Raw genomic sequence first — 14345 nt, 5'->3', positions numbered from 1 at the left:
ATCATCATTTAGAGTTCTGAGCTGGTAGGAATGATTTGTGGCGACCTTAATGTGAGGAGATCTTTCAGTTGCAACTGAAGGTGTACAACTACATTGTGTGATTGATATCTAAACTATAGAAATGATCAAATAAAACTCCAGATTTCCATGAGAAGTAAAAAAAAAAACAGACTGAGGTTCTAACATCAGCACACAAACGTAAAGCTTCAAATCTTTTAAAAGCATAAGAAATGTCTTGTGACTTTTTCCATTACTGTGTGAAATGTCAGATCTTTTACTTCTTTGACTAATACTTCACAAAGTTCAACTTGAAAAAATTATTTCGACATTGACAGAAACAGCCATGGTCCATATGCTTCATGATCAGAGAGAGGTTAAATTACACAACAAGACAAGCTTTATAAAAAGGCTGACGTGACATTTTCTTGGCTTTGTATGCCCGCTGAACAGATGAAACAACACAAAACAGCTGTATTAAAGAGAAATTGAGCACAAATGTAAAAAACAGTGGTGTTCAGCTCTGTCATTTCCTATTTTAAATGCATTTCATAGTCTTACACTCCCTACAGTACTGCCATTTTTAGAAGAAACGTACAAAAGAAGTAAACTGATAAAGTAGATTAAACATGAACTAAACCATCTGATCCCCACTAGGTCTTAAAACAGGGTAAATACAGTCTCAGATGTTTGCGTTCATTTTACATGAGTGGTTGATGCAGCACAGTAGTTCCAATATTTGCTAAGAAAAAACAAGAGGATTTGATGGGAAAGCTGAGCAAAAAGCTAGTTAGCAACGAATGAGAGCGGTGACTTATAGAGGGAGCATAAAATTTCAGATCTTAACCTATAATATTTTAGCTGTCACCAGCAAAAGCAAATAACCCAAACTCGTTTAGCTATCGTAAGTCTTTGACTGTTTACACAATTGAAATAATTTCAACAGGTTCTGATGCGAAGAAAAGAAGGTGTGCACCATGATGCAACACTTTTATTGGCGCAGAATAAGAAGGTTTAAGTTGATTGCATAAAAACTTTACTACTAAAGTGTTGCATATAAACACAAAGATTATTTTTTCCACTTTAGATTCTGTTGAAATTACATTAATTGCGTAAACAGTTGAAGAATTATGGTAATTCAAAGTACACATACACTGGAGCTAAAGTTCTGGTGTTTTGATTTTACAACATTATATAATGGACTATCAGCGGAGTCGAAGTTCAATCAAGTTGAACCTCAATACTGCTACTGCATGAGTAGTTAACAAATTTATTTTTCACTACTAAGTGGCAAAATTACAACCATCCCCATACCTGCATGTCATTGGTTGCAGAGGATGTCGTGGGAAGTCATAGGATTGGAATGTTTAATTTTCTCCAAACCAAAACGTGAAGAGATCAAAAAGCAGGAAATACTGCATGCACTCCGTTGTTACCCTTGGTTTGTCCTGTCCATACTCCACTTTATAAATACAGTAGCTTGCATTATATTGTTGTTCTGCTTTAACTATATTAGTAGTCTAGTGGTGAAGTGTCCACCTTGAGATTAGGAGAACATGGGTTCAAATCCACAGTCAGGACATATCAAAGACTTTAAAAAAAAAAAAAAAAAGGGACCCAATGCCTCCCTGATTTTGAAGTACAAATTGGACTGGAGGGCTAACCTTTAAACTGAAACCACACACTCAGGTGTATGACACCTATTGGGACTTTATCCTTAGAGTAACAAACAACCAACTCATCTGGAGAAGGAATGATGGCCGTCATTACAAATGGTGGTTCTTAATGGGTAAGTGGCATTATTTACAAGTCTAATTGTAATTATAAGTACTTGCTTTGATGTTTGAAAAGAAACAACCTTTTAATAACCATGAGAACTGATAAGGAGAGCTTAATCAAAATAATAAAATGATATAAACATTTGGGGATAGAAAGGGGCTGTACAGCTTCCTCCTACAATCCAAAAGTATGCTTCATAAGTTTGTTAGTAGGTGTGGGAGTGATTGTGTGCCCTGAAACAGACTGGCAATCTGTCCAGGGTGCCTACATAGGCTTAAGTGGGCACTCAGTAGGCTGGCTCGCTACACTAGCTCAGGTTCGCCAGAGTAAGCGAGTGCCACCACCAAAGAGGCCAGCAGACCTAGCAGGGTTGCTGCCCAGGCTGCCAGTCCCTGGGTGGGCAAACACAGGCGGAGTCACCACAGAAACTGCAGACAAACCGAACTGGACATTTTCTGGTGACTTTTAAACCACTTGGCCTTGCTGGCTGAGAAGTCCCTCCTACCTCTTTAGGGCTTTGCCTTCATAGAAAACTGGAACTACCCAATAAAAGCAATGGCTCTTTATGAAGGTAGGTCAAACTTACTACGCTGACTTTGTTCCATTGAATTCTGTTGCAGATCAACTATTTGCATAACTATTTAATTAAAAAATTCAACACTGAAAAGACTTGTTGAGGTGCAAAAGCAACATATGTTGTCTTACCTGTTTCCTTCTTTGTATAAAAAAAGTTTCTGGAAGATGGTTGAGCTCTCTGCAGTGTGTTGCAATCTGTTGACATTGAGAAATAAGAAAACAACTTTGTGTTACTCAAAAAAATACTCAACTATAATTGGACTGTGGATGGCCACGCCCGCATAGGGAATATTAAGTTTCATCTGAGAAGCATTCTTTGCGTCATTCATTTGCGGAAAGATCAAGCTTGGCTGACTTATAAAAATTCCACCTTTAAAAATTGTATAAACTGTCTAATAAAAATCTGTGTCACACTGATGGGAGGGACAAAGACAACAAATCATGACTTGATGAAGTCAATCCAAAGTCAAACCCAACAAAGATTTTGTTTACCAACATGCTAAATGGAACTGGCTATACTTTGACAACTGCATTATTTTGTCATAGCATTTACAAACAGAGCTACAGATGAGTTGATTCCAAGCTATGACTGGACATCATACATTTACTGACTCAGATATAACGAGTTCAATAGCTCAACAGAAGAGGGAAACATGCAGTCTGGGTGTTGCCCACAGGAATTTCAATGTCAGCTCAACTGTACTATAAAGACTCAACTGTACATATGCCAGCAGGTAATGTTATCTCAGACAACAAAGGAGCAATGAGGTGACCATAAGCCAACAGAGACATGTTGGCTCATAACCAGTCAAAGATTGCAGGCCATAGGAGATTTATGGTAAACAAGATAGACACAAGGAAGTACCATGAACCTATTTCCAGAATAAAAACAAGTCTTATTGTCATAGATTCTACATTTTCTTTTAAAAAGTCAAGAAAATAAGAGAAAGCTAGTTGTGAAGAGCAAACACGGCGAGCTTTCTGCCTCCTTTAGCACATGTACAGTTGTATATTTTCTTCTACCAACAACACAATAATCAACAACACAAGAGTCATTTAGGGTTTTCCTCTTTAATTTTTGTCCAGTTAACTTTTTTTTAATTTTTGCAACGGAGGAGAAAAAACGACTTCAGCTGGTTTAGTTATGACCCAAAACTAAAAACTATTATTAACTGTTTTACAAAATATTTAGCCTTGATGTTCCTGATAAAACTAGTTGTGGATTAACTGTTTGTTGAAAATCAACTCCTGACCGGAAGTAAGAGTTTGCCTCTATGAAGACAAATCAGATTATTTGGACTTAATAGTTATGGTGTCTGATTACATAATTATCTAAGTATTATCTACAAATCTGTTTTGCATAAAACAAACATTTTAAACACTGGCAACAAATGATGGAGGCTGATGTGTTTGGTAACAACAGAAGTCAGGGGTAACAGGTTTGTTTAACAGTTACTCAAATACAAAGCTGCAAAGGAAGTGACTTATTGGTTCTCAAATTTAAATACAACATTGACACAGTCATTTGACTGTAATAATAAATGATCATCTCTCTCTCAAGCTGGTCTGACAACATTACCTGACATAGACCCTAACTGTTTAGTCAAAAGCTTTAGAGACGCAAAGCCATCCAAAAGAGTTAGAACCTATTTGATGAAGTCTTATGAGAATCCACAGAAATGACCATCTAACTCAACACTTTTGACTTGACATTTTGTACTTGACTGGAAGCCATATGCAAAAAAAAATTTGTGTGGATTTTTTTCTGATTCAGTAAGAAAAAAATCAATTTGTAACTGTATTTGTGGGAAAAACAGGATGTGCCTGATTAACTGCCAATAGATTTAAGAGAAAAACTTCATCCAACAGTACAAAAATAACCTAGTGAAGGAAGGAGCAGATATTTTTCTTCCAAAATGACTGGAAAAAGTGTGCCTTGAAGAAAAATCCATTGGGTTACAAATCACTTGTATTTCATGTCCATCTAGGGGAAGATAGTTCTAAGATGGTGCTTTAGAAGAATATTATCTAAATTTAGACCATACAAACAACAGTTTAAAGCCATTTTTTCTTGCTTTCTGCAAAATCCTTAAAATGTTAAGTGGAATGCAAAAAAGAGTAAAGATTCCTTTTCAGAACAGATTAGAGGTTATTGCCTAAAAATATTTTTTAAATAAAAAAATAAAACTTCAAGATTTGTTTTTTCGAAATCTCCAGTGCATACAAATAGAGAAAAACTTTTTAAAAATTGTTGTTGTTCACATTTTGGCATGGTCAGAAATTATTATCGGATGTTGACAAACTTTTGTATGGAAGCGTCTGTGACTCATAATTCAAAATAAAAGTCAATATTGAAATCCTTTTTCATTTTTAAAATGTACCAGCATTACTTGTCTCTTAAATGAAATGAAAAAGCAATTCTGCAAGTGGCTTTTTCATTTTCTTCTTCAACACCGCTTATTCTGTGCCTTAGTTAAAGTGACAAAGCCAATGAAGACTGCTTTTTCGTTTTCACATCCTGCCACACAAAAAGTCTCTCATAAATCAGTTTAAGTTAGCAGTTCCAAGGGGTGCACAACGATGATGTCAGTGCTCGTTCCTCCTCTGCTTTGGCACGGTCAAGAACAGAAACAACAATAAGTGTTGCAATAAGTGTTTATTTATTATGATTCTGAAACTCTAAATAAAATCAAATTACTGTAAAAAAGTAAAGCAATACATGACCGGGCTCAAACCAGCGACATTGAAATGACCAGCTGCAGCGCTGACGACTATGCTATCGTTTAACTCGTGATAAGGAATATTGCATCTAAGTCTTAAAGCTTAAAAAAAAAAACTCTAGTTAATTGTAGATGAAAAGATAAATCTCAGCTTTGAGCTAGTTTTTCCACCTCTTCCTTCCTTTTTTTCTTTTTCTCTACATAAGCCAATGAGAACAGCATATAGTTTGCCGACAGCACAAACCAAAGTAGAGGAGGAGCGAGCACTGACGTCATCGTTGTGCGCCCCTTGGAACAGTTAACTCAAACTGATTTATGAGACATTTTTTGCGCGGCGAGATGTGAAAATTAAAAAGCAGTCTTTATTGGCTTTTTCACTTTAATTATGTCACAGAATGAGCAGTGATGAAGAGGGAAACGAAAAAGCCATTTGGAGAATGGCTTTTTCATTTTATTTATTTAAGAGGCAAGTGATGCAGTTACATTGTGAAAATGAAATACCATTGCTGTTTATGCATTTTAATTTTCAAATTTGATATTTGTGTGTTTGGCTATTTTAGGCTATTTTTCAGTTTTTTTACTATTTGTGAGTCTAGCTAATATTTTAGCTTTATGTTAACTGTTTGGGCTAAATTAGACATTTTAGCTGCTTTTTAGGGCTAATTTGGCAATTAGGTAATATTTTCAGCTTGCTGTCAGCTTCAGCGATTTCAGAAATCAGCTTCAGCTATTTCAACTATTAGCTTTAGAGTTTTCAACTATTAGCTTCAGTGATTTCAGCAATCAGGTTCAGCTTTTTTAAACCATTAGCTTCACCGATTTTAGCTATCTGCTTTAGCATTTTCAGTTATCAATATCAGCATCTTCAGCTATTTGAACAAGCATCTGCAGCGGCCACGTTCAGCTTACAGCATTAACACTAGCATTATCGCAGGTAATGCGAAATTTCTAGTTCTAATAGAATTTTGGTGCAAATTTACCAGAGAACCTTTTTTAAAATTAAATATCAAATCCCATTTTATTTATCATTTTAATTATGTCACAGAATGATTGATGTTGAAGAAGAAATAGAAAAATCTGTTCTGATAATTGCTTTTTCATGCAGGTACATTTGAAAATGAAAAAGCATTTCTAATATTGACTTTTATTTTGAATTATGAGTCACAAACACTTCCATACCCTAGGGCAATTTTCAAGAAAAATGCTTCAGTGATTATACCATAAAAGCATTTGTCCATTTGTCCATTTGTAACCTTTACCTTTAGTTCAAACTGCTCTGGCCAAACCTGTAAAACGCACACAGGTTGTGTGCTTATCAAAGTTGTAAACCATTCAAGTTATCCCACAAAGCGAATATGTTCATGAACCTTTTTTTCTATATGCACGACGCGAGCAACAGTTCATTTCAAACTACTTCTACAACATGCAAGGGTATAGTAAGGTTGAAGACGTACATAAAACGAAGGCATGTAGTATGAATTTTTCCTTTTTTCGACACCCTTGAGGTCAGATCTCATCTTTTACTAACCACAAAGTACAGGGTAAGGGCGTCATGCAACAGTATCACCCATAGGTCTTTCGTGTGTGTAACTTACCATCGGATTTACGAATACTTCAAATAAACTGGTCATTGTCCCTTAAGGTGGAACTACAAGACACACCTGCACTTCCCTTAGTATGCAGCCGCTCTTCTCTATAACCCTTTAAAGGTCTGGAAAACCTAAAATCCTACATCGTCTCTTTGGGTCAACCCCCATGACCAAGGCTTTGTACTGTATATTTATTTGTATTATAGCCTTAATCAGCATCTACAGGAAAAAGCAGAACATATGAAAATTATCAATGTGTCAAATAAATAAATATTTGCTCATTTTTGTTGCATTTTAGGAGGCCTCACAAACTCTATAAACATGGGTTTTATAAAAATGTGCCCATCTGGAAAATTAGATTCCTTTTATTTAAATAAAAACTTAAAGTGAAAAATCCTTTAAAGCTGTAGCAGTTTTACAGAAATATGTGAGTAATTTCTGAACGATGTTGCATTCACAATAAATTCTAACTTCTATCTATGTTCTAATTTATAGGGAAAACAAGACTAGCTCAATCTGATACTAAATGGCATGAACACTAAAGTGCATGAAAGGACAGTACACAATGTCATTTCTATAGATTACACTTGTGAGTGAAACTCTTCCTTCCGTTTTGTGCTTTTCAAAGGACACCTGACATCCACAGACAGCTTCCCAGGCTTTAGGAGGGTGGGAGATGCTGCAGCTCCTTAAAGAAAACGCCAACCTCATTAAAATATGCCAGGAAACACAAACAGAACACCAGCTCGCGTAAACCTACCAGGGGGGCCTGGCCTCAAAGGCAGCTGAGCCACTCATCTTTTAACTTAAACATCATCAGCGATGTCAAATGAGTCCTTTTTACCCAGAGATTTTAAAGACAGTTCTGTTTAAAGTCACTGGAAAAAGCGCCGGATGTATTCGGTTTGATGACAGCTTTCCCGAGGGGGGGACCTTGGTGCCATTGATCTGTAATTCACATTTAAGTCAAAGTTTGTATTCAGTCCTTTATAGAAAAAAGTGGATGTTTTTTTTTTCTCTTTTTGGCATTATTGATTTCTGGGTAGAACAATATTCCCTATCTAAGCACAGAAAGTTGATAAACTTAAAAAGAGGAAGACAAATCTTAGGAACTTCTGCTAAACCTTTCCACTTGTGACAAGAAAAACATGAAGCAAAATATAGAAAACTAAAATAAAATGAAAAAAAAAAAACAACCAGGATGCTCAAAAAAATGCATAACCAAACTAAAATATAAATAGATAAATGTATACCCAAGCTTCTTTTAGTGTCATCCTCATCTTCTCAAAGAACACTTATTTAAAACTCTTGGGTCAAATCCAAACTGCTTCCTTATCCTTCTGACTACTCTTTATTGATTAAAGCTGTAGTGGCGTCAGAACTTTTTTTTTTTTTTTTTAAGGAGGAGCCATAGGGACTTAGGGTTGGCTATCCCTTTGCCAGAAGGGTGATCTGCATCGCGTTTGTGGCGTAGAGAATCAAATTTCTTCACGTGGGTGTGCTCTGGAGCACAGAAATTTACACTTAAAAGTATTGACTTTTTGAAGTTCTAAAAACAGTGTTGTTATGTATTTTCCAAGCGCTAGCAGCTATGCGCTAACGTAGATGACTGGCGATTATTAGTAATGTCATCAAGTGGTAGTAACGTCCAAATTTGAAGAAACTCTTTTCTCCATATTTCTCCACTTGGACGGATAAATGTTGGGATATGTAGAAGCCGCACAGGTAAGGAACCAATTCAGATTAGGGAAAAGTATGATATAAGAAACTGAGGGATGGGGGGTTGACAGGCAATAACATTTATATAAATCATATAAATGCACTTAGTTCTATAAAATAAATCAGATTCCTGATTGTCATGTAAACCAGGATTTTCATCCTCATTTTGCACAGAACTGATAACTCTCGGGTATCAGATTTTTGTGGGCATGTAAACGGGCTTCCTGATGCACAGCTCTGTGTCACGTGACTGAAGCCTAGTCACATTATATTTATGGAAGTCATGATAACAGCTATGAACATGGACCTCCAGCTGGAGGGTTGTTGATTTAGGTCTAAAAACAAGCACAACTATACCTGGTTGGAACACGTGCCCACCCAACAGCTCACCCTCGTGGCCCCACTGAGGTGCACGTTTGCTCCAGTGGAGCTGCTCTTGGTGAGTCTAAAGTTGTGTTGGGCAAGTATCTGAATATGCAGGTGTGTGTGTGTTAACAGGGCACCCTTACCAGAACAGAATGGACTTCCCCCTGCATTAATAAAGGTTAATGAGCAACCAGCAGGTAGGTTCGAGAAAATGACAACTCTGAATCTGCTGTATTACAAAGCAAAATTCAAGTAATTCATAATAGAATGTCCTACTCTGATTATCTTTTAATCTACTGTAAACATGTTCCCATTGGTCTTTAAACCCTTGTGTTTTCTAGGACAGAGTTTCTGCAGAGCACCAGAAGTTCAGCTCAGAGTTGTGGGTGGGACTGTTGGCACGGAGCAACCCTGCCCTCACTTCCCATCAACCACTTGTTTACACCATTGACTGTACATAAGAGCTGGACTGAGTGACTCGTTTCCCTGATGTTCCAAATAGGAATAACTCACTGGTCCCAAAAAGCTGAAATCCCATTGAAGAGAAATGGCACAATACACTTTTGTATCATCCACACGATATGTGACATCACCCACCACTAAACTGACTGCATTTGGTTTGACATTTTCTATAGGTGACGTCTAACTCACTCTGTCCAATTCTCTATATACAGTCAATGGCTTACAGTCTCTCCAGCTGGCTTACAGCCCTTCAAACCCCCAACCTAACATTACTGAAGCTGTTGTCAATAAGTGGATGCATCAGAATGGAGCAGAGTAGTGAGCTTGTGGCCTTTCGACTGAACCTTCTTCATCACAACTACAAGATTTTTTTAAACCATTTTCATCTCCTCCTGATTCACAAAAATTTGAATAAACAATAATAAATATTTTATATGTCCTCTTAAAACACCATTTTAATCAGAGTTGGTCTTTAAAATAAAAGAAAGTAACATAAGCTTGTTCCACTTTAGTATGTTTTGTTTTTTGAAGTTAGTTCCTGTAACATAATATCCCAGAAACCATCAACTTCCTTAAATGAGAGGTTGGCTATTAGGCTGGGAATGGTCAGGCTCATTTGAGGGAAATTGGGGGGCCCCTCTGCATTTGCCCTTGGGGCCCCAAAATCCATGAAGCGGCCCTGGCCTAAACTAAAATCCAATGACATGTCTACGCATACATTATGCCTGATGACATGCACGTTTAGAAGTTTAAAAAGAATAACAAGAACCATGACTTTTATAGTAAACACATTGTTCCCTCTGGGTGGGAAAAGGAGCAAAGCTGTGACAAACAATAAAGTTTCTTCAAAGAGACAAAGGGAAGTTATCTGAATGTTTATGCAACTTCAGAAGCTTTTGAAACCACTGAAGTAAAACGGAGTTCCATAAGGGTTCCTGTCTCCGGTAAGTCTGTCTTCCGCATTGCTCGGCATTGGATTCCCCAGAGACCCCCGGGAGCCCCGCTGAGCCAAGAAAAGCCGTCCGCCTGGCCGCCTTTCGGACATTTTCAATGCCTGGGTGCGCTTGAATCCGCACAAACGAGCGACTAGTTAGCTTAGTTAGCCCGCGTGTAGCATTCCTGCCGGCCACGGCTGTCGAGTCCACGCCCTCATGATGGTTCAGCTCCACCGTGAGCCTCGCATTCATGCACAACCAGGCCGAACATTCAGTCCCCCGCAAAAACACGCCGGTTTCAGCGCCGCCGATGGCTGCCCGAAGGTTTCGGCTGTGGCGAGACGGCGGTGTGCGGTTCGCTTACCTCTGTGCTTTCTAGGAAACCCGGGAGAAGCTGAAATCCCACCAAAAAAAGTGAAACTTCTTGAACCAAAATCTGGGAGAGTTGTGGCCAGTGACGTCACGCCTCAGCATTCCAGCCGTCTGAGTGAGTTCAGAGGTTTGCCCATGTAAGGCAGCAGGCCAAAACACGGGCCCACGCGGCAGGCTGCACGCGCTCAAAAAAGGGAAGAAACGTCGCAGAAGTCCACTGCCACATCCACTCTGTCATTAGGAAACGTAGCATTTAACGGCTTTAATACTTTGAGAAACTGCAGAGTAATGAATCTAATGAAGTTTGATAGGAGTACTGCACCTCAGTTGACATTTTTATGTGTGAAGAAAAAAAAATACTACACTTACTAAACAGGGTGCTTTCATCCTTTTTGCTTAACTATTTATTCTAAGGATGGATGATATTATTGGCACAACACTTATTTCAACAGATAATTATAGGTGTCAGCATCATGGTGTTGAGAGACTTTATTTGTACTCATGTTTCATATATGATTGCAGACGCACTGTAATGTTTGTCTTTTACCACTATGAGGTGCATGTTTGGAGGTCAGGGACACACCACCTTACCTTCAGAGACTGCTTGGAGTTCTGAGCCATTTACAAAAGAAAGTGTTTCATTTACTGTTCCTAATATGTCACTAAGCAATTTTATTTTCTTGTCACATTTGTTTTTCCTGCGAGGTCATCACCAGCGAAGCTGTCAAGGTCAAAGCTATTTAACTCTTGTGCTATTTTAGGCATGTTTTTCATTAAAAGTGGGGTCATCTGGACCCCAAAAGACAGCACACTGAACTTTTCAAAGACTTTTATCTTCACTGGTGTCCATGGCAGACATAAATCCTGTCCACCTTTGTCATGGGAGGGATCACACATCAATACATCTGGACCCCATAAGATGTCACAAAGGTTAAAGGTCAAAGCGAGGGTAAATATTTCTGTTGATTACGCTTAAAAAAGATATAGTTTTGATTTGTTTTACTATCTGAACATCTACAACACCATTTTAAAATCATGTGCAGAAGACAAACATCTGGTTGAAAAACCTTAAAGCAACTGTGATCGGGTGAAATAACTGTAATTTACATCAGAACCTAATTAATAATAATAAACTAAGTTAAATTTTTATTGTATAAAAAGTATCAATATCAGCAAATGTTGACATTTATGCATTAACGTGCATACACTCACTGGCCACTTGATTAGGCACACCTGTCCAACTGCTCATTAACTAAAATTTCTAATCAGCCAATCACATGGCAGCAACTCACTGCATTTAGGCATGTAGACAGGGCTTATGTCAGAATTCCCACCCTAATCCCTAACTACTAAAAAACTTTATAGTGTGGGACTATCTAGTGCCCTGGATTTTAAAAGCGATTCGGACACCATGCTCGCTATTTTCCTTGTATTCAAATGCTCTAAATAACCCTGCCGATTTCACGAGGTGAAATTTGAATCAATATGAACATTTCACGACGTCTATTTGTGAATACATTGTGTTTGATGACAATGTGGATTGTTTATTAAAAAGTTACATTTAAACACGTTTTTAAAAAAAAATGTTCGACTGCAATGCATTGTGGTCTATATTCACTAATGTAATAATAGATATTTTGATAATAGACTGATAAAAGTCTGAAATAATGTTATATCTACTTACATAGTCAAATGATTTATTGTTACTTGAGGATTCATAATAACCTGAATCTATGTTGAAAAGATATAAATATCTGATCTTAAGTTCTGAACCGGATAGTAATAATACACGTAAAGGAAATTGAAAGGTCGAGCCAGGGTGGGATTATATAAGTTCACTTCCTCCCACTTCCTTTCAAGCCATGTCTATTTATGCTGTGTTTGACATGTCTTTATGGATGTAAACTTCTGATGATTGTATTGCACATTCATTTTTTTGCTTGATTGCTTGAAATAAACCATTTCTAATCTAATCTACAGTAGTGAGCATAGATGCAGCTAGTTTTTCACAAAGACTTCTGGGAGGGAAGTTTTTTTTTTTATATATATTTATAAACAGTGAAAAAAGATCATTCTTACATCATAACATATGTGACAAGCTCTTTATTAAAGGACCTATATCATGCAAAATCAACTTTTTGAACTTTTACCTATATTGTAATGCTCATTCCTCACTATAAACATCCCAAAGCAGTATTTTGAACCATTCACGCATTTCTGAGTAATCTTCTATTAACCTGCGCTCTGAGCACCAGCCCCTCCCACACCCACGACAACGAGTGGGTTCTCACGTGATGATGTCACAGAGTTAGACAGCCCCTTCCAGGAAGATTCGCTACCAACTTACCAGTCTCTAATAAACACTGAGCCAGCTGCCAAATATTTGGAATAAACACTGAGGCCACTTAAGGCAGGTACATAATATGCACATCATTCTTTGCAGAATTTTGGATGTTTGCTTTTTGTGGGGGAAACAGACAAGCTGCTGAGAACTGCTCTAGGATGACGTCTTTTAAAGGGCAGCACCCACAAGGAGCGAAAGGCGGAGCTTCAGATATTACTTTCGAGAAGGAAAAGGGTTAACAAAAATTGTTAATATTTCATAAATAATTTGTTTTTTAGTGTGCTAAACGTAATATTAGATTATACATATGGATAGTTTACTCTGAAAAATGATGGTATTGGCCCTTTAAATATAAAGCAATTTCAGAAAATTTTGTAAAGCAGTTTTAGAGGATGTTGACCGAAGAGGAAGCAAATGTCTCTGAAGGATGACAGAGCAATCATCTGATGAAGTGTGAATTGGTATCTGCTTATAATCGAGAAGATTCAAATTCAAACAAGATGCATTGCATGCTGCACTGCTTCCATGTCCTGTCATGCACTGTCTGCCTTCTGGAACAGTGAGGAATCATTACCGTCTGTGGCTTTTGTCTTAACCATAAGCCTAATTTAACTATCATTTTTCTGGTAAATTTGACCAAAATCTATTTCCGTAACACTTACAAATAACCAAAGTGTGATTTTAAAGAGACCACGATGGTAAGAAAAGAAAAGAAAAAAGTGAATGGAATAGTGATACTAAACTTTGATTTTTTTTTCCTTTTATTTTAATTTTTTTATAACTTTACCATGCCCCCACTAAGCACACATGCCCAGGCTTGGTCTCTTAATAGACCACATAGAGTAACCATAGAGCTGCTAACATTTACTCATACTGAAAAAAATCAATTTTATTTAACAAGCAATTATACTTCTCTACACAGTCACTATGACAAAAAGGATATGAGAAAAAGATTTTAAAATGTAAAAAAAAAAAGATGTTTTTGCCAGAGTTAACCTGTGTGCAGTGTCCAGCTTTTTCTGTGCCATACTACCCTTTTCTTAACTACATATTCTGAAGTTGGAAACATCTGCTCACTATTGCATTCAATCACACAATCAGAAGCTAAATTTGCAATCCTTCTTTTAATCCAGCTGTCAGTTTGTTTAGAGAACTACAATAGTTGTTTGTAAAAGAACACATTTTACAAACAGATTACCTGTCGTTTTGTAAGATTTTCTGCTCTGTTATCAATTATTCAGTAAAGATGAAGCAAAAAGTAAATTGTTTGTGGTCATTATTTAGTAGCATCATGCTGCTTCTGTGGGCTTGAAAGTGTTTATCTCAGAATCTGCTGTGAATTACCTGTTCTTGATGGGCTGATTATCAGCAGATGTGCAGACCTCAAAAAAGCAGAAGTTTAGTCGGTTTGCTGCTTTGACTGACAACACCACAAAGGAAAGACTTTAGTGACAATCTTAGAGAAGCAGTTGCTGTTCCACATGGG

At 37.3% G+C, this 14345-nt stretch overlaps 1 protein-coding gene and 1 long non-coding RNA gene across 2 annotated transcripts in view; one reads left to right on the top strand and one right to left on the bottom strand.

The window, feature by feature from the left end:
* LOC118598705 overlaps positions 1 to 10245 on the top strand; it is a 37556-nt gene extending 27311 nt beyond the window's left edge. Inside the window, exons 2-3 of the long non-coding RNA XR_004947805.1 lie at positions 8879 to 8943; positions 9088 to 10245. This is a non-coding gene — a long non-coding RNA (uncharacterized LOC118598705). The remainder of the gene's footprint in view (positions 1 to 8878; positions 8944 to 9087) is intronic.
* lpp (LIM domain containing preferred translocation partner in lipoma) overlaps positions 1 to 10742 on the bottom strand; it is a gene marked incomplete in the record, with an annotated part of 191134 nt that extends 180392 nt beyond the window's left edge. Inside the window, 2 exon segments of the mRNA XM_024279088.2 lie at positions 2482 to 2547; positions 10508 to 10742.
* Positions 10743 to 14345: the final 3603 nt, after the last annotated feature.

This window comes from Oryzias melastigma, linkage group LG4 (genome assembly GCF_002922805.2).
Source record: "Oryzias melastigma strain HK-1 linkage group LG4, ASM292280v2, whole genome shotgun sequence".
In the NCBI taxonomy this organism is placed as follows: Eukaryota; Metazoa; Chordata; class Actinopteri; order Beloniformes; family Adrianichthyidae; genus Oryzias; species Oryzias melastigma.
This window is presented reverse-complemented; position numbering and strand designations above follow the sequence as displayed.